This window comes from Panulirus ornatus, chromosome 9 (assembly GCF_036320965.1).
Source record: "Panulirus ornatus isolate Po-2019 chromosome 9, ASM3632096v1, whole genome shotgun sequence".
Classification (NCBI taxonomy): Eukaryota; Metazoa; Arthropoda; class Malacostraca; order Decapoda; family Palinuridae; genus Panulirus; species Panulirus ornatus.
In genome coordinates, this window is record NC_092232.1 from 46,087,482 (window position 1) to 46,105,222 (window position 17,741).

Genomic DNA, 17,741 nt, shown 5'->3' on the forward strand with positions numbered 1-17,741 from the left:
TCCATTCCACATTTCCATCTACACCAAAACCTACTGATAACCGTCATTCATATTCTATATCTTTATATTACTACATGTAAATATGATATCAAAATAGTTTTATATCCAACAATTTCTCTTGACATTATTCTTTTGGTTTTTATAGATATATGATAGAACAAATGCTGATGATAGTGACCCTAAATATATGCAATAACCTGTGACATTTCAAAGAAAATTTCACATTCCTTCGAGAATCGTCTCCATCCTAGCAATCCCATATTATTTCATTCTATACATTTGGATATATTTCGTGTGTCAAAACCTGTTGAAACACTTCCATGATAACTTGAATATAACGAAGGTAGGATATCTAATGAGCATCGTGAGCGAGTTGATTTGGCAAAATGCATAGACACTGAATTGAATCTATTTGGGATGAAACAAAACATCACATTTTACACAACACACACATCAACCAAATAACCCACTACATTACGGTTACACATGGGCTTCCTAATGGTCTTAAGATCGTCGGACCTCTACTTGGTCCGACACGGGCCTTTGCCTGTTGGCGGCCCGTTCCCTGGTTTTTATGCATCGTCTTCTGGGATGCAGGCAACCTCTCTTGTAGATGGTGCTTGGCGCGCTATTTTCATCTGGGAGGTGGGTATTCACCTATGGTCCGGAGTAGGTGTTCCATATGGTTCTTCTGGGTCTTGTGCATTAGTGAGGCCGCTGGCAGTACATGGTCTTCCTCACTGAAGTCAGGGACTCGCATGGAGACTTTGTGTCACTTGGCAGTCCAGCATGATGTGTTCCAGTGGGCGCGTTGACGGCTCTTGACAGTAGTAGACACAGTCTCTGAAGACGACGTCAATTCCTTGCCAGTTACATTGGTACCCCAGTCGTAGACGGTGTAGATTGACCAGGGTTTTCCTTCTCATGCCTCTGTCGCTATATGGTGGCCACCATGTTCCTTTTGGCTGAATTCTCTATACGAAGAAACAATAAATAGTTTATATGAAAAAAATTAACTTATGAAACAGAACTGATAAAATACATACCATTCCCAGCCTGTGATATAATTAGTTTTTGTATGCTTGGATATATGGTATATTATCGTATATTAGAAATATATTATTATCATCATGCCTTCTACTTGAGACAGCTTGAAGTCATCAGTAGTCATGAGTTGGGTCAAGAAAGTGGTTTGGTTGAGTATCGCTTCTCGGCCTTTTGGCTAAGATCAAAGTGTAGTATCTGTTCTTATCAGCTTAATATCTGATACGATCCCCATGTGGGATCCACGATATTAAACTGATTTTTGGATCATGGCGAAGTGCTAGGGGCTTGCTCCACCTTTGCCGCGGATCGGCCCGGTATTGCAGTACCTCCGGGATTGGTCCACTCCCTCCGGGGAGACGAAAACTCATTCATCTTATAAAGTAAAATAACATTGACTGGGAATACATATTTCAAAGACCTTATGTTCAGAGTTTGTTTCCACTCAAAAGATTTTCATGAAATTATGATAGAAATGAAATGCAAGATTATCAAAGCGCCCAACTAGATCAATCTTAACATTAAAATGATTATGCAAAATTTAAGATAAAATCATTTCAATTTCCAAATGTATACAGATTCAGCAATTCATATTCGTTGTGGTTTTTAATCATTTTGCCCGAATGTTGTTTTACACCAAAGATGGATGATCCCCTGATGCTTGCATCTACCTTTAAGATAATATTCTCATACGTCATAAAGGACAGTGGCTTCCCATCCTGATCTCCTGTTAAATGCATTGCCACTATGTCACTCTCATCATCTGATTAACATAATAAAGCTAGTTCACACATAGGTCAGTGATGGCATAGATATAAACAGCAGAAACCATTGTTACACAGCTCTGACAAAGCAACAGGACAGTTAGGAGCAGTGAATCCAATGGTTGTGACCCAATCATGATGAATACTGTAAAATCCATGCCATGTTCAGAGAGGGTTCGCATAACCTTTGTGGCTTACATTACTGAACTTTGTTCCAAAAATATTGAAGTTTAAACCCTAATAACGAATGACCATGTGCTCAGCCGAGATAGTTACTGGATATATCTTGTGATCATGACAATTACAGCGTATAAATCTAATTAAACAGGCAGTAATTTCTTTATGATAAACTGCAATCTTGAATCGTTGTTGATTCAAGAATTATTGGTATTTTAGTTATTTCCACAACTTTGATCCTGTTCATTTCTTATTAAGGGGGATAGCGCGAACGCAGTCCCCCACTGTAAAAATTACACACTCGAGTTAACCACTTTTGGGTTAATCGCAAGGGTCAGCACCACCTTAGTGCAATGGTGAGCCTCGCCCTGGGAGAACCACCTTCGTGATCATGGTATCTCCTGTGCCAGGTAAGTATGCATATCCATTCCACATTTCCATCTAACCCAAAACCTACTGATAACCGTCATTCATATTCTATATCTTTATATTACTACATGTAAATGTGATATCAAAATAGTTTTATATCCAATAATTATTCTTGACATTATTCTTTTGGTTTTTATAGATATATGATAAAACAAATGCTGATGATGGTGACCCTAAATATATGCAATAACCTGTGACATTTCAAAGAAAATTTCACATTCCTTCAAGAATCGTCTTCATACTAGCATTCCCATTTTATGTCATTTTATACATTTGGATATATTTCGTGTGTCAAAAACTAGTGAAGCACTTCCATAATAACTTGAATACAACGAAGTTAGGATATCTAATGAGCATCGTGAGCTACTTAATCTGGCAAAATACTTAGACACTGAAATGAATCTATTTGGGAGGAAACAAAACATTACATTTTACACAACACACACGTCAACCAAATAACCCACTACATCACGGTTACACATGGGCTTCCTAATGGTTTTAAGATCGTCGGACCTCTACTTGGTCCGACACGGGCCTTTTGCCTGTTGGCTGCCCGTTCCCTGGTTTTTATGCATCGTCTTCTGGGATGCAGGCAACCTCTCTTGTAGATGGTGCTTGGCGCGTTATTTTCATCTCGGGAGGTGGGTATTCACCTATGGTCCGGAGTAGGTGTTCCATATGGTTCTTCTGGGGCTTGTGAAATAGTGAGGCCGCTGGCAGTACATGGTCTTCCTCAATAAAGTCAGGGACTCGCATGGAGACTTTGTGTCACTTGGCAGTCCAGCATGACGTGTTCCAGTGGGCGCGTTGACGGCTCTTGACAGTAGTAGACACAGTCTCTGATGACGACGTCAATTCCTTGCCAAATACAACGGTACCCCAGTCGTAGACGGTGTAGATTGACTAGGGTTTTCCTTCTCATGCCTCTGTCGTTATATGGTGGCCACTATGTTCCATTTGGCTGAATTCTCTATACGAAGAAACAATAAATGATTTATATAAAATAAATGAACTTATGAAACAGAACTGATAAAATACATACCATTCCCAGCCTATGATATAATTAGTTTTTGTATGCTTGGATACATGGTATATTATCATATATTAGAAATATATTATTATCATCATGCCTTCTACTTGAGACAGCTTGAAGTCATCAGTAGTCATGAGTTGGGTCAAGAAAGTGGTTTGGTTGAGTATCGCTTCTCGGCCTTTTGGCTAAGATCAAAGTGTAGTATCTGTTCTTATCAGCTTAATATCTGATACGATCCCCATGTGGGATCCACGATATTAAACTGATTTTTGGATCATGGCGAAGTGCTAGGGGCTTGCTCCACCTTTGCCGCGGATCGGCCCGGTATTGCAGTACCTCCGGGATTGGTCCACTCCCTCCGGGGAGACGAAAACTCATTCATCTTATAAAGTAAAATAACATTGACTGGGAATACATATTTCAAAGACCTTATGTTCAGAGTTTGTTTCCACTCAAAAGATTTTCATGAAATTATGATAGAAATGAAATGCAAGATTATCAAAGCGCCCAACTAGATCAATCTTAACATTAAAATGATTATGCAAAATTTAAGATAAAATCATTTCAATTTCCAAATGTATACAGATTCAGCAATTCATATTCGTTGTGGTTTTTAATCATTTTGCCCGAATGTTGTTTTACACCAAAGATGGATGATCCCCTGATGCTTGCATTTACCTTTAAAATAATATTCTCATACGTCATAAAGGACAGTAGCTTCCCATCCTGATCCCCTGTTAACTGCATTGCCACTATGTCACTCTCATCATCTGATTAACATAATAAAGCTAGTTCACACATAGGTCAGTGATGGCATAGATATAGACAACAGAAACCATTGTTACACACCGCTGACAAAGCAACAGGACAGTTAGGAGCAGTGAATCCAATGGTTGTGACCCAAACATGATCAATACTGTAAAATCCATGCCATGTTCAGGGAGGTTCGCATAACCTTTGTGGCTTACATTACTGAACTTTGTTCCAAAAATATCAAAGTTTAAACCTTAAGAACGAATGACCATATGCTCAGCTGAGATAGTTACTGGATATATCTTGTGATCATGACAATTACAGCGTATAAATCTAATTAAACAGGCAGTAATTTCTTTATGATAAACTGCAATCATGAATGGTTGTTGATTCAAGAATTATTGGTATTTTAGTTATTTCCACAACTTTGATCCTGTTCATTTCTTATTAAGGGGATAGCGCGAACGCAGTCCCCCACTGTAAAAATTACACACTCGAGTTAACCACTTTTGGGTTAATCGCAAGGGTCAGCACCACCTTAGTGCAATGGTGAGCCTCGCCCTGGGAGAACCACCTTCGTGATCATGGTATCTCCTGTGCCAGGTAAGTATGCTTTCCCATTCACATTTCCATCTACACCAAAACCTACTGATAACCGTCATTCATATTCTATATCTTTATATTACTACATGTAAATGTGATATCAAAATAGTTTTATATCCAATAATTATTCTTGACATTATTCTTTTGGTTTTTATAGATATATGATAAAACAAATGCTGATGATGGTGACCCTAAATATATGCAATAACCTGTGACATTTCAAAGAAAATTTCACATTCCTTCAAGAATCGTCTTCATACTAGCATTCCCATATTATGTCATTTTATACATTTGGATATATTTCGTGTGTCAAAAACTAGTGAAGCACTTCCATAATAACTTGAATACAACGAAGTTACGATATCTAATGAGCATCGTGAGCTACTTAATCTGGCAAAATACTTAGACACTGAAATGAATCTATTTGGGAGGAAACAAAACATTACATTTTACACAACACACACATCAACCAAATAACCCACTACATTACGGTTACACATGGGCTTCCTAATTGTTCTAAGATCGTCGGACCTCTACTTGGTCCGACACGGGCCTTTTGCCTGTTGGCGGCCCGTTCCCTGGTTTTTATGCATCGTCTTCTGGGATGCAGGCAACCTCTCTTGTAGATGGTGCTTGGCGCGTTATTTTCATCTCGGGAGGTGGGTATTCACCTATGGTCCGGAGTAGGTGTTCCATATGGTTCTTCTGGGGCTTGTGAAATAGTGAGGCCGCTGGCAGTACATGGTCTTCCTCAATGAAGTCTGGGATTCGCATGGAGACCTTGTGTCACTTGGCAGTCCAGCACGTAGTGTTCCAGTGGGCGCGTTGACGGCTCCTGACAATAGTAGACACAATCTCTGAAGACGAGGTCAATTTCTTGCCAGCTACATTGGTACCCCAGTCGTAGACGGTGTAGATTGACTAGGGTTTCCCTTCTCATGCCTCTGTCGTTATATGGTGGCCACCGTGTTCCATTTGGCTGAATTCTCTATACGAAGAAACAATAAATGTTTTATATAAAAAAATGAGCTTATGAAGCGAAACTGATAAAATACATACCATGCCCAGCCTGTGATAGAATTATCACTTGTATGCTTGGCTATATGGTATATTATCATATATTAGAAATATATTATCATCATCATGCCTTCAACCTGACACACCTTGAAGTCATCAGTAGTCATGAGTTGGGTGTAGAAAACGGTTTGGTTGAGTATCGCTTCTCGGCCTTTTGGCTAAGATCAAAGTGTAGTATCTGTTCTTATCAGCTTAATATCTGATACGATCCCCATGTGGGATCCACGATATTAAACTGATTTTTGGATCATGGCGAAGTGCTAGGGGCTTGCTCCACCTTTGCCGCGGATCGGCCCGGTATTGCAGTACCTCCGGGATTGGTCCACTCCCTCCGGGGAGACGAAAACTCTCATTCATCTTTATGAAGGTAAATAACATTAGTTGCAAATACATATTTTACAGATCTATAGTAAGTTCAGACTGTTTGTTTCCACTCGAAGATTTTCATGAAATTATGATAGGAAATGAAATGCAAGATTATCAAAGCGCCCAACTAGATCAATCTTTTCATTAAAATGATTATGTAAAATTACGGAAGAAATCATCTCGCATTCCAAATGTATAAAGTAATTCATATAATTTCACAAATTACATATAAAACATGAATATAATTCGGTGTGAAGCAGTTCATCACATTTTATACAATACACACACCCACATGAGAGCTAGCTACACTACACTTGCACACGGGCCGCCCTGTGCCAGTGATGGCGCACCAGAGAACGGGCCCGTTCCACGCTCAGCCTTAGTGGTTTCCACACACACACACACACACACACACACACACACACACACAAACAATAACGAATACTATAAAATCTATGCCATGTCCAGGGGAGTTCGCATTGCCTTTCTGGCTTACATCACTTCATTTTATTCCAAAAATATCAAAGTTTAAACCTTGATAACGAGTGACCATGTGCTCAGCTGAGATATAGTTACTGGATATATATCTTGTGATCATGTCAATTACAGCGTATAAATCAATTTAACAGGCAATTATGCAAGGCTGTTATACAATAGTTATTGGCTTTTAGTTATTTCCACCACCTTAATCCTCTCTTTTTATTAAGGGGGATAGCGCGAACGCAGTCCCCCACTGTAAAAATTACACACTCGAGTTAACCACTTTTGGGTTAATCGCAAGGGTCAGCACCACCGTAGTGCAATGGTGAGCCTCGCCCTGGGAGAACCACCTTCGTGATCATGGTATCTCCTGTGCCAGGTAAGTATGCATATCCATTTCACATCTCAATCTAACCCAAAACCTACTGATAACCGTCATTCATATTCTATATCTTTATGTTACTACAAGTAAATGTGATATCAAAATAGTTTTATATCCAATAATTATTCTTGACATTATTCTTTTGGTTTTTATAGATATATGATAAAACAAATGCTGATGATGGTGACCCTAAATATATGCAATAACCTGTGACATTTCAAAGAAAATTTCACATTCCTTCGAGAATCGTCTTCGTACTTGCAATCCCATATCATTTCATTCTATACATTTGGATATATTTCGTGTGTCAAAAACTATTGAAACACTTCCATGATAACTTGAATACAACGAAGTTAGGATATCTAATGAGCATCGTGAGCTACTTAATCTGGCAAAATACTTAGACACTGAAATGAATCTATTTGGGAGGTTACAAAACTTTACATTTTACACAACACACACGTCAACCAATAATCCAATACATTACGGTTACACATGGGCTTCCTAATGGTTTTAAGATCGTCGGACCTCTACTTGGTCCGACACGGGCCTTTTGCCCGTTGGTGGCCCGTTCCCTGGTTTTTATGCATTGTCTTCTGGGATGCAGGCAACCTCTCTTGTAGATGGTGCTTGGCGCGTTATTTTCATCTCGGGAGGTGGGTATTCACCTATGGTCCGGAGTAGGTGCTCCATATGGTTCTTCTGGGGCTTGTGAAATGGCTAGGCCGCTGGCAGTACATGGTCTTCCTCAATGAAGTCAGGGACTCGCATGGAGACTTTGTGTCACTTGTCAGTCCAGCATGATGTGTTCCAGTGGGCGTGTTGACGGCTCCTGACAGTAGTAGACACAGTCTCTGAAGACGACGTCAATATCTTGCCAGCTACAACGGTACCCCAGTCGTAGACGGTGTAGATTGACTAGGGTTTTCCTTCTAATGCCTCTGTTGTTATATGGTTGGCCACCGTATTCCATTTGGCTAGTTTATATAAAAAGAAATGAACTTATGAAACAAAACTGATAGAATACATACCATTCCCAGCCAGTGATATAATTAGTTTTTGTATGCTTGGATATATGGTATATTATCATATATTAGAAATATATTATTATCATCATGCCTTCTACTTGAGACAGCTTGAAGTCATCAGTAGTCATGAGTTGCGTCAAGAAAGTGGTTTGGTTGAGTATCGCTTCTCGGCCTTTTGGCTAAGATCAAAGTGTAGTATCTGTTCTTATCAGCTTAATATCTGATACGATCCCCATGTGGGATCCACGATATTAAACTGATTTTTGGATCATGGCGAAGTGCTAGGGGCTTGCTCCACCTTTGCCGCGGATCGGCCCGGTATTGCAGTACCTCCGGGATTGGTCCACTCCCTCCGGGGAGACGAAAACTCTCATTCACTTCAGAAAGTAAAATAACATTGGTTGGGAATACATATTTCAAAGATCTTATGTTCAGAGTTTGGCCACCGTATTCCATTTGGCTAGTTTATATAAAAAGAAATGAACTTATGAAACAAAACTGATAGAATACATACCATTCCCAGCCAGTGATATAATTAGTTTTTGTATGCTTGGATATATGGTATATTATCATATATTAGAAATATATTATTATCATCATGCCTTCTACTTGAGACAGCTTTAAGTCATCAGTAGTCATGAGTTGGGTCAAGAAAGTGGTTTGGTTGAGTATCGCTTCTCGGCCTTTTGGCTAAGATCAAAGTGTAGTATCTGTTCTTATCAGCTTAATATCTGATACGATCCCCATGTGGGATCCACGATATTAAACTGATTTTTGGATCATGGCGAAGTGCTAGGGGCTTGCTCCACTTTTGCCGCGGATCGGCCCGGTATTGCAGTACCTCCGGGATTGGTCCACTCCCTCCGGGGAGACGAAAACTCTCATTCAGTTTAGAAAGTAAAAAAGCATTCGTTGGGAATACATATTTCAAAGATCTTAGGTTCACAGTTTGTTTCCACTCAAAAGATTTTCATGAAATTATGATAGGAAATGAAATGCAAGATTATCAAAGCGCCCAACTAGATTAATCTTAACATTGAAATGATTATGCAAACTCTAAGATAAAATCATCTCAATTTCCAAATGTATACAGATTCAGCAATTCATATCATTTCACAAATTACATATAAAACATGAAATAGAATTTGGTGTGAAGCAGTTCATCACATTTTATACAATACACACACCCACACCTGAGAGCTAGCTACACTACACTTGCACACGGGCCGCCCTGTGCCAGTGATGGCGCACCAGAGAACGGGCCCGTTCCGGGCTCAGCCTTAGTGGTTTCCACACACACACACACACACACACACACAAACAATAACGAATGCTATAAAATCTATGCCATGTCCAGGGGAGTCCGCATTGCCTTTCTGGCTTACATCACTTAACCTTATTCCAAAAATATCAAAGTTTAAACCTTGATAACGAGTGACCATGTGCTCAGCTGAGATATAGTTACTGGATATATATCTTGTGATCATGTCAATAATCACATCGTATAAATCAATTTAACAGGCAATTATGCAATGCTGTTATACAATAGTTATTGGTTTTTAGTTATTTTAACCACCTTAATCCTTTCTTTTTATTAAGGGGGATAGCGCGAACGCAGTCCCCCACTGTAAAAATTACACACTCGAGTTAACCACTTTTGGGTTAATCGCAAGGGTCAGCACCACCTTAGTGCAATGGTGAGCCTCGCCCTGGGAGAACCACCTTCGTGATCATGGTATCTCCTGTGCCAGGTAAGTATGCATATCCATTCCACATTTCCATCTAATCCAAAACCTACTGATAACCGTCATTCATATTCTATATCTTTATATTACTACATGTAAATGTGATATCAAAATAGTTTTATATCCAATAATTATTCTTGACATTATTCTTTTGGTTTTTATAGATATATGATAGAACAAATGCTGATGATGGTGACCCTAAATATATGCAATAACCTGTGACATTTCAAAGAAAATTTCACATTCCTTCGAGAATCGTCTCCATCCTAGCAATCCCATATTATTTCATTCTATACATTTGGATATATTTCGTGTGTCAAAACCTGTTGAAACACTTCCATGATAACTTGAATATAACGAAGTTAGGATATATAATGATCATCGTGAGCTACTTCATTTGGCAAAATACATAGACACTGAATTGAATCTATATGTGATAAAACAAAACATCACATTTTACACAACACACACAAACCAAATAACCCAATATATTACGGTTACACATGGGCTTCCTAATGGTTTTAAGATCGTCGGACCTCTACTTGGTCCGACACGGGCCTTTTGCCTGTTGGTGGCCCGTTCCATGGTTTTTATGCATCGTCTTCTGGGATGCAGGCAACCTCTCTTGTAGATGGTGCTTGGCGCGCTATTTTCATCTAGGAGGTGGGTATTCACCTATGGTCCGGAGTAGGTGTTCCATATGGTTCTTCTGGGGCTTGTGAAATGGCAAGGCCGCTGGCAGTACATGGTCTTCCTCACTGAAGTCAGGGACTCGCATGGAGACCTTGTGTCACTTGGCAGTCCAGCATGTTGTGTTTCAGTGGGCGCGTTGACGGCTCCTGACAATAGTAGACACAATCTCTGAAGACGAGGTCAATTTCTTGCCAGCTACAACGGTACCCCAGTCGTAGACGGTGTAGATTGACTAAGGTTTTCCTTCTCATGCCTCTGTTGTTATATGGTTGGCCACCGTATTCCATTTGGCTAGTTTATATAAAAAAATGAACTTACGAAACAAAACTGATAGAATACATACCATTCCCAGCCTGTGATATAATTAGTTTTTGTATGCTTGGATATATGGTATATTATCATATATTAGAAATATATTATTATCATCATGCCTTCGACTTGAGACAGCTTGAAGTCATCAGTAGTCATGAGTTGGGTCAAGAAAGTGGTTTGGTTGAGTATCGCTTCTCGGCCTTTTGGCTAAGATCAAAGTGTAGTATCTGTTCTTATCAGCTTAATATCTGATACGATCCCCATGTGGGATCCACGATATTAAACTGATTTTTGGATCATGGCGAAGTGCTAGGGGCTTGCTCCACCTTTGCCGCGGATCGGCCCGGTATTGCAGTACCTCCGGGATTGGTCCACTCCCTCCGGGGAGACGAAAACTCTCATTCAGTTTAGAAAGTAACATAACATTGGTTGGGAATACATATTTCAAAGATCTTATGTTCAGAGTTTGTTTCCACTCAAAAGATTTTCATGAAATTATGATAGGAAATGAAATGCAAGATTATCAAAGCGCCCAACTAGATCAATCTTAACATTAAAATGATTATGCAAAATTTAAGATAAAATCATTTCAATTTCCAAATGTATACAGATTCAGCAATCCATATCATTTCTCAAATTACATATAAAACATGAAATATAATTTGGTGTGAAGCAGTTCATCACATTTCATACAATACACCCACACCTGAGAGCTAGCTACACTACACTTGCACACGGGCCGTCCTGTGCCAGTGATGGCGCACCAGAGAACGTGCCCCTTCCACGCTCAGCCTTAGTGGTTTCCACACACATACACACACACACACACACACACAATAACGAATACTATAAAATCTATGCCATGTCCAGGGGAGTTCGCATTGCCTTTCGGGCTTACATCACTTCATTTTATTCCAAAAATATCAAAGTTTAAACTTTGATAACGAGTGGCCATGTGCTCAGCTGAGATATAGTTACTGGATATATATCTTGTGATCATGTCAATAATCACATCGTATAAATCAATCTAACAGGCAATTATGCAAGGCTGTTACACAATAGTTATTGGTTTCTGGTTATTTCCACCACCTTCATCCTTTCTTTTTATTAAGGGGGATAGCGCGAACGCAGTCCCCCACTGTAAAAATTACACACTCGAGTTAACCACTTTTGGGTTAATCGCAAGGGTCAGCACCACCTTAGTGCAATGGTGAGCCTCGCCCTGGGAGAACCACCTTCGTGATCATGGTATCTCCTGTGCCAGGTAAGTATGCATATCCATTCCACATTTCCATCTACACCAAAACCTACTGATAACCGTCATTCATATTCTATATCTTTATATTACTACATGTAAATGTGATATCAAAATAGTTTTATATCCAACAATTATTCTTGACATTATTCTTTTGGTTTTTATACATATATGATAAAACAAATGCTAATGATGGTGACCCTAAATATATGCAATAACCTGTGACATTTCAAAGAAAATTTCACATTCCTTCGAGAATCGTCTTCATACTAGCATTTCCATATTATTTCATTCTATACATTTGGATATATTTCGTGTGTCAAAACCTGTTGAAACACTTCCATGATAACTTGAATACAACGAAGTTAGGATATCTAATGATCATCGTGAGCTACTTCATTTGGCAAGATAATAGACACTGAATTGTGTCTATTTGGGATGAAACAAAACATCACATTTTACACAACACACACATCAAGCAAATAACCCACTACGTTACGGTTACACATGGGCTTCCTAATGGTTTTAAGATCGTCGGACCTCTACTTGGTCCGATACGGGCCTTTGCCTGTTGGCGGCCAGTTCCCTGGTTTTTATGCATCGTCTTCTGGGATGCAGGCAACCTCTCTTGTAGATGGTGCTTGGCTGGCGCATTATTTTCATCTCGGGAGGTGGGTATTCACCTATGGTCCTGAGTAGGTGTTCCATATGGTTCTTCTGGGTCTTGTGCATTAGTGAGACCGCTAGCAGTCAGTACATGGTCTTCCTCACTGAAGTCTGGGACTCGTGTGATCTTGTGTCACTTGGCAGTCCAGCATGATGTGTTCCAGTGGGCGTGTTGACGGCTCTTGACAGTAGTAGACACAGTCTCTGAAGACGACGTCAATATCTTGCCAGCTACAACGGTACCCCAGTCGTAGACGGTGTAGATTGACTAGGGTTTTCCTTCTAATGCCTCTGTTGTTATATGGTTGGCCACCGTATTCCATTTGGCTAGTTTATATAAAAAAAAATGAACTTATGAAACAAAACTGATAGAATACATACCATTCCCAGCCAGTGATATAATTAGTTTTTGTATGCTTGGATATATGGTATATTATCATATATTAGAAATATATTATTATCATCATGCCTTCTACTTGAGACAGCTTGAAGTCATCAGTAGTCATGAGTTGGGTCAAGAAAGTGGTTTGGTTGAGTATCGCTTCTCGGCCTTTTGGCTAAGATCAAAGTGTAGTATCTGTTCTTATCAGCTTAATATCTGATACGATCCCCATGTGGGATCCACGATATTAAACTGATTTTTGGATCATGGCGAAGTGCTAGGGGCTTGCTCCACCTTTGCCGCGGATCGGCCCGGTATTGCAGTACCTCCGGGATTGGTCCACTCCCTCCGGGGAGACGAAAACTCATTCATCTTATAAAGTAAAATAACATTGACTGGGAATACATATTTCAAAGACCTTATGTTCAAAGTGTTTGTTTCCACTCAAGAGATTTTCATAAAATTATGATAGGATATGAAATGCAAGATTATTAAGGCACCCAACTAGATCAGTCAACATTAAAATGATTATGTAAAATAATAGATAAAATCATCTTAAATTCCAAATGTATACAAATTCAGCAATTCATATCATTTCACAAATTACATATAAAACATGAAATAGAATTTGGTGTGAAGCAGTTCATCACATTTTATATAATACACACACCCACACCTGAGAGCTAGCTACACTACACTTGCACACGGGCCGCCCTCTGCCAGTGATGGCGCACCAGAGAACGGGCCCGTTCCGGGCTCAGCCTTAGTGGTTTCCACACACACACACACACACACACACACACACACACACACACACACAATAACGAATACTATAAAATCTATGCCATGTCCAGGGGAGTCCGCATTGCCTTTCTGGCTTACATCACTTAACCTTATTCCAAAAATATCAAAGTTTAAACCTTGATAACGAGTGACCATGTGCTCAGCTGAGATATAGTTACTGGATATATATCTTGTGATCATGTCAATAATCACATCGTATAAATCAATTTAACAGGCAATTATGCAATGCTGTTATACAATAGTTATTGGTTTTTAGTTATTTTAACCACCTTAATCCCTTCTTTTTATTAAGGGGGATAGCGCGAACGCAGTCCCCCACTGTAAAAATTACACACTCGAGTTAACCACTTTTGGGTTAATCGCAAGGGTCAGCACCACCTTAGTGCAATGGTGAGCCTCGCCCTGGGAGAACCACCTTCGTGATCATGGTATCTCCTGTGCCAGGTAAGTATGCATATCCATTCCACATTTCCATCTACACCAAAACCTACTGATAACCGTCATTCATATTCTATATCTTTATATTACTACATGTAAATGTGATATCAAAATAGTTTTATATCCAACAATTATTCTTGACATTATTCTTTTGGTTTTTATAGATATATGATAAAACAAATGCTGATGATGGTGACCCTAAATATATGCAATAACCTGTGACATTTCAAAGAAAATTTCACATTCCTTCGAGAATCGTCTTCATACTTGCAATCCCATATTATTTCATTCTATACATTTGGATATATTTCGTGTCAAAAACTATTGAAACACTCCTGACAGTAGTAGACACAGTCTCTGATGACGACGTCAATCCCTTGCCAGCTACATTGGTACTCCAGTCGTAGACGGTGTAGATTGACTAGGGTTTTCCTTCTCGTCGTTATATGGTGGCCACCATGTTCCATTTGGCTGAATTCTCTATAAAGAGAAACAATAAATAGCTTGTATATAAAACATCAATTATGAAAAACAAAACTGATAAAATACATACCATTCCCACCCTGTGATAGAATTATCATTTGTATGCTTGGCTATTTGGTATACTATCATATATTAGAAATATATTATTATCATCATGCCTTCTACTTGAGACAGCTTGAAGTCATCAGTAGTCATGACTTGGGTCAAGAAAGTGGTTTGGTTGAGTATCGCTTCTCGGCCTTTTGGCTAAGATCAAAGTGTAGTATCTGTTCTTATCAGCTTAATATCTGATACGATCCCCATGTGGGATCCACGATATTAAACTGATTTTTGGATCATGGCGAAGTGCTAGGGGCTTGCTCCACCTTTGCCGCGGATCGGCCCGGTATTGCAGTACCTCCGGGATTGGTCCACTCCCTTCGGGGAGACGAAAACTCTCATCTTTATAAAGTAAAATAACATTGGTTGGACATACATATTTCAGTGATCTATATTAAGTTCAGAGTATTTGCTTCAACTCAGATTATTTGTTTGTTTGAAGATCGTCTGACCTCTGCTTAGTCCGACACGGACCTTTGGCTGCAGACGGCCAGTTCCATTGGTTTTTATGCCTGGCATGTCGGTGTCTTTGTCTGTGTGTGTTCAAGGTCTTCTGAGATGCAAGCAACCTCTTATGGAGATGGTGCTTGGTGCGCTTTCATCATATGGGAGGTGGGTATTCACCTATGATTCGGAGTAGGTGTTCCATTAAGTTCTTTTGGGTCTTGTGAAGTAGTGAGGCCGCTGGTAGTACATGGTCTTCCTCACTGAAGTCTGGGACTCTTGCGTGGAGACTTTGCGTCACTTCGTAGTCCAGCATGCTACTAGTGTTCCAGTGGACGCGTTGACGGCTCCTGACAGTAGACGTAGTCTCTGATGAACCCGTCAATTTCTTGCCAGCTACATTGGTACCCCAGTCGTAGACGGTGTAGATTGACTAGGATTTTCTTTCTCATGCTTCTGTCGTTATATGGTGACTCCAACTTCGTGGCCACCATGTACCACTTGGCTGACAGAGATCCGGCATTGTAGACGTCCAGGAGGTTCCTCTTGGTCCGGAGCCTTGCTGCTTTCTGCAGCTGGTGTTTGACTTGTTGCAGGCTGGAACATACACCTGGATATTGCTAAAGCGGGTAGCTGCTTTAGCTGCCTCGTCTACTGTCTCATTCCCCTCGATCCCCGCGTGGCTGTGGATCTAGTGTATGGTGACGGGACGTCCCTGTCGCTGTAGCTCTTGAAGCTGAGCGAGGATCGAGATGACAAGCTTAATGTTCTCTTTTGGGAGGCTGTGTTGCAGCGCTTGCACTGGTGAATCGGAGTCCGTTTGTATTGTCTCGGGCTTCGAGTGCGTGGTGGCTGCGAGTTCTAGGGCTTTGGAGGTGGCTACCACCTCCGTCTGTAGTGTGGAGCAGCCATCTGACAGCCTCAAGAGGCGAGTATGACCTTGGGTGTGGAAGGCCGCCCCTGACCTTTCCTCATCCGTCTGGTCCACCGGGCCGTCTGTAAGGTATGCAACAGCTTCAGCAGGTGTCTCAGTGGCCATGGCTCTCAAAGCCAGTCTTCTCAAGTCTTCGTACTGGAGGCTGGACTTCTTGTTTACCAATGCTGTGACTGCATGTTGGTCACCTTTTCATCCCTCAGGCCAATAAGTGCTGGAGGCCAGTAGTCTACCAACGATCTGATGACGGCGGTGTAGTACGTCTTGAGCACCTCCATGTTGGCCCCAGCGGCTGGGTTAGTCAACGACCTCATGATGTTTCCTCTGTTTACTGTTCTTTGTCGGAGATAGTGAAGCTGCGTCCTGAAGCTGAGGTTTCGGTCAACCCACACTCCAATACACTGGTGGGTGTCGACCCAGGTTACCGGCGTTCCTGGATGGAGAGCTTCCTGTCTGGCCTCGTGGAGCAGAGGGCCATCGCCTTAGTTTTGGTAGAGTTGATCTTGAGTTCCAGTCTGTTGCACTCTTTTTTAACTAGCTTGAGTGTGTGTTGGGCGTTGGCAAATCTCATGTGCGCCCTCGCACTAGCAGCTGGAGATCATCGGCGCAGCAGAGGAGCATAACCGTAGACCTGAAGGGGAGCTTCACTAAGTTCTCCATAAGATCGTTGAAGAGTGTTGGGCTGAGGATGCCCCCTTGTGGGGTGCCATTTTCGAGGGACTTGTATGACGAGAAGACTCCTCAGCATCGTACATGTTCTTGACGGTGCGATAGGTAGTGCTGGTGGATCCATCCGATGAGCCTTCTCTGAACTCCCTTCTCAGTTGATATCGCCAGCGGACTGGCAAGCTCGAAGGCTTTTCCCACGTCCAGGATGACCACTACAGCCAGTTAGCAATCGATGGTGTTTAGTATCTATGCTATGTTGGTAGCTGTCCCGGTGTTGTCTGTGTAGGCGAAGATACGGGGATGTTGGGGGGCCGACTTCCCACCTGAGCCTGTTGAGAACTATCCTCTCAGCCGTCTTGGTGATGCAACTGTGGAGGGAGATGGGTCGTGGTTTCTCAGGTTCTCTGGGCTTGGGAATGGGCTGGATGTCTGCCTTTTTCCATTCCAGTGGAAGTATGTGTGCTGTCCACGAGACGTTGATGACCTGCAGCAGTGCCTCGTGTCCAGCTTCTCCAGCGTGGCGCAGCATGGAGTAGGTTATTCTGTCGGCTCCTGTTGCCGTGTCTCTGCTCCGTTTCATTGCTTTGTGCAGTTACTGCTTGATGAAGGCTTTGTCTGTTGTGTCTTGCTTGCTGTTTGCTTCCCGTATGCGTTGTATCCTACTCTGTTTGAGTCTTTCTC

The 17,741-nt window shown here is 41.1% G+C and overlaps 14 non-coding genes across 14 annotated transcripts; 8 read left to right on the forward strand and 6 right to left on the reverse strand.

The window, feature by feature from the left end:
* The first annotated feature begins 1,202 nt into the window (after positions 1–1,202).
* Positions 1,203–1,395, forward strand: LOC139750470 (U2 spliceosomal RNA). The gene has a single exon (XR_011713160.1). It is a non-coding gene; the product is annotated as a U2 spliceosomal RNA (small nuclear RNA).
* An 846-nt stretch (positions 1,396–2,241) lies between these two features.
* Positions 2,242–2,403, reverse strand: LOC139750455 (U1 spliceosomal RNA). Its single transcript, XR_011713146.1, has one exon. It is a non-coding gene; the product is annotated as a U1 spliceosomal RNA (small nuclear RNA).
* A 1,209-nt stretch (positions 2,404–3,612) lies between these two features.
* On the forward strand, positions 3,613–3,805 carry LOC139750471 (U2 spliceosomal RNA). The gene has a single exon (XR_011713162.1). It is a non-coding gene; the product is annotated as a U2 spliceosomal RNA (small nuclear RNA).
* An 844-nt stretch (positions 3,806–4,649) lies between these two features.
* Positions 4,650–4,811, reverse strand: LOC139750461 (U1 spliceosomal RNA). The gene has a single exon (XR_011713152.1). It is a non-coding gene; the product is annotated as a U1 spliceosomal RNA (small nuclear RNA).
* A 1,207-nt stretch (positions 4,812–6,018) lies between these two features.
* LOC139750472 (U2 spliceosomal RNA) lies at positions 6,019–6,211 on the forward strand. Its single transcript, XR_011713163.1, has one exon. It is a non-coding gene; the product is annotated as a U2 spliceosomal RNA (small nuclear RNA).
* Positions 6,212–6,951: 740 nt separating this feature from the next.
* LOC139750453 (U1 spliceosomal RNA) lies at positions 6,952–7,113 on the reverse strand. Its single transcript, XR_011713144.1, has one exon. It is a non-coding gene; the product is annotated as a U1 spliceosomal RNA (small nuclear RNA).
* A 1,182-nt stretch (positions 7,114–8,295) lies between these two features.
* On the forward strand, positions 8,296–8,488 carry LOC139750473 (U2 spliceosomal RNA). The gene has a single exon (XR_011713164.1). It is a non-coding gene; the product is annotated as a U2 spliceosomal RNA (small nuclear RNA).
* Positions 8,489–8,806: 318 nt separating this feature from the next.
* Positions 8,807–8,999, forward strand: LOC139750487 (U2 spliceosomal RNA). Its single transcript, XR_011713177.1, has one exon. It is a non-coding gene; the product is annotated as a U2 spliceosomal RNA (small nuclear RNA).
* A 734-nt stretch (positions 9,000–9,733) lies between these two features.
* Positions 9,734–9,895, reverse strand: LOC139750456 (U1 spliceosomal RNA). The gene has a single exon (XR_011713147.1). It is a non-coding gene; the product is annotated as a U1 spliceosomal RNA (small nuclear RNA).
* Positions 9,896–11,073: 1,178 nt separating this feature from the next.
* LOC139750474 (U2 spliceosomal RNA) lies at positions 11,074–11,266 on the forward strand. Its single transcript, XR_011713165.1, has one exon. It is a non-coding gene; the product is annotated as a U2 spliceosomal RNA (small nuclear RNA).
* Positions 11,267–11,996: 730 nt separating this feature from the next.
* LOC139750457 (U1 spliceosomal RNA) lies at positions 11,997–12,158 on the reverse strand. Its single transcript, XR_011713148.1, has one exon. It is a non-coding gene; the product is annotated as a U1 spliceosomal RNA (small nuclear RNA).
* Positions 12,159–13,344: 1,186 nt separating this feature from the next.
* On the forward strand, positions 13,345–13,537 carry LOC139750475 (U2 spliceosomal RNA). Its single transcript, XR_011713166.1, has one exon. It is a non-coding gene; the product is annotated as a U2 spliceosomal RNA (small nuclear RNA).
* A 746-nt stretch (positions 13,538–14,283) lies between these two features.
* On the reverse strand, positions 14,284–14,445 carry LOC139750458 (U1 spliceosomal RNA). The gene has a single exon (XR_011713149.1). It is a non-coding gene; the product is annotated as a U1 spliceosomal RNA (small nuclear RNA).
* A 695-nt stretch (positions 14,446–15,140) lies between these two features.
* On the forward strand, positions 15,141–15,333 carry LOC139750476 (U2 spliceosomal RNA). The gene has a single exon (XR_011713167.1). It is a non-coding gene; the product is annotated as a U2 spliceosomal RNA (small nuclear RNA).
* Positions 15,334–17,741: the final 2,408 nt, after the last annotated feature.